Source organism: Carcharodon carcharias, chromosome 2, assembly GCF_017639515.1.
Source record: "Carcharodon carcharias isolate sCarCar2 chromosome 2, sCarCar2.pri, whole genome shotgun sequence".
In the NCBI taxonomy this organism is placed as follows: Eukaryota; Metazoa; Chordata; class Chondrichthyes; order Lamniformes; family Lamnidae; genus Carcharodon; species Carcharodon carcharias.
The window spans coordinates 151,056,249-151,058,748 of record NC_054468.1 but is presented as its reverse complement, the minus strand read 5'-3'; the positions used below and the strand labels follow the sequence as shown (position 1 = coordinate 151,058,748).

Below are 2,500 nucleotides of genomic sequence, written 5' to 3'. Positions count from 1 at the left end.
ACAACACACACACACACTCAACACTCCACACAAACACACACACACTCCTTCCCCAACACACACACACACACACACTACCTCCCCAACACACACACACACACACTCACTACCTCCCCAACACACACACACACACACACTCCCTCCCCAACACACACACACACACTCCCTCCCCAACACACACACACACACACACACACACACTCCCTCCCAACACACACACACACTCCCTCCCCAACACACACACACACGCACTCCCTCCCCAACACACACACACACACACGCACTCCCTCCCCAACACACACACACACGCACTCCCTCCCCAACACACACACACACGCACTCCCTCCCCAACACACACACTCCCTCCCCAACACACACACTCCCTCCCCAACACACACACACACGCGCACTCCCAACCCAACACACACACACACACTCCCCAACACACACACACACTCGCTCCCCAACACACACACACACACACCCTCCCAACACACACACACACACTCCCTCCCCAACACACACACACACACACACACACCATACACACTCCCTCCCCACACACACACACACACTCCCTCCCCAACACACACACACACACACACACTCCCTCCCCAACAAACACACACACACTACCTCCCAAACACATACAAACGCACACACATTCCCTCCCCAACACACACACATACACACACACACTCCCTCCCCAACACACACACACACACACACACACACACACACTCCCTCCCCAACACACACACACACACTCCTTCCCCAACACACACACACACACTCCTTCCCCAACACACACACACACACACTCCCTCCCCAACACACACACACACACACCCTCCCAACACACACACACACTCCCTCCCCCACACACACACACACTCCCTCCCCAACACACACACACACACTCCCTCCCCAACACACACACACACTCCCTCCCCCCAACACACACACACACACTCTCCCTCCCCAACACACACACACACTCCCTCCCCAACACACACACACACTCCCTCCCCAACACACACACACACTCCCTCCCCAACACACACACACACTCCCTCCCCAACACACACACACACACACCCTCCCCAACACACACACACACTCCCTCCCTCCCAACACACACACACACACACACACACTCCCTCCCCAACACACACACACACACACACCTTCCCCAACACACACACACACACACTCCCTCCCCAACACACACACACACACACTCACTCCCTCCCCAACACACACACACACACACACTCCCTCCCCAACACACACACACACACACACACACACACCCTCCCCAACACACACACACACTCCCTCCCCAACACACACACACACACACTCCCTCCCCAACACACACACACACGCACTCCCTCCCCAACACACACACACACACACTCCCCCCCAACACACACACACACACACTCCCTCCCCAACACACACACACACCACTCCCTCCCCAACACACACACTCCCTCACCAACACACACACTCCCTCCCCAACACACACACTCCCTCCCCAACACACACACTCCCTCCCCAACACACACACACACGCGCACTCCCTCCCCAACACACACACACACACACACTCCCCAACACACACACACACTCGCTCCCCAACACACACACACACACACTCCCCCCAACACACACACACACACACACACTCCCTCCCCAACACACACACACACACACCCACTCCCTCCCCAACACACACACACACACACACACTCCCTCCCCAACACACACACACACACACACACTCCCTCCCCAACACACACACACACTCCCCAACACACACACACACACACTCCCTCCCCAACACACACACACACACACACACACACTCCCTCCCCAACACACACACACACACACACACTCCCTCCCCAACACACACACACACTCCCTCCCCAACACACACACACACTCCCTCCCCAACACACACACACACACACACACACACTCCCTCCCAAACACACACACACACACTCCCTCCCCAACACACACACACACACTCCCTCCCCAACACACACACACACACTCCCTCCCCAACACACACACACACACTCCCTCCCCAACACACACACACACACCCTCCCTCCCCACACACACACACACACACACACACACACACACACACACTCCCTCCCCAACACACACACACACACACACTCCTCCCCAACACACACACACACACACACTCCCACCCCAACACACACACACACACACTCCCTCCCCAACACACACACACACACACACACTCCCTCCCCCACACACACACACACACACACTCCCTCCCCAACACACACACACACACACACACACTCCCTCCCCAAACACACACACACACACTCCCTCCCCTCCCACAACACACACACACACACACTCCCTCCCCAACAAACACACGCACGCACTCCCTCCCCAACACACACACACACACACTCCCTCCCCAACACACACACACCCTCCCCAACAC

General features: G+C 56.9%; 1 protein-coding gene across 7 annotated transcripts in view; it reads right to left on the bottom strand.

Moving 5' to 3' along the window:
• The window catches only part of serac1 (serine active site containing 1), a 435,627-nt gene that overhangs the window by 318,564 nt on the left and 114,563 nt on the right, over nucleotides 1–2,500 (bottom strand). The gene's annotated exons all lie outside the window — the stretch shown is intronic.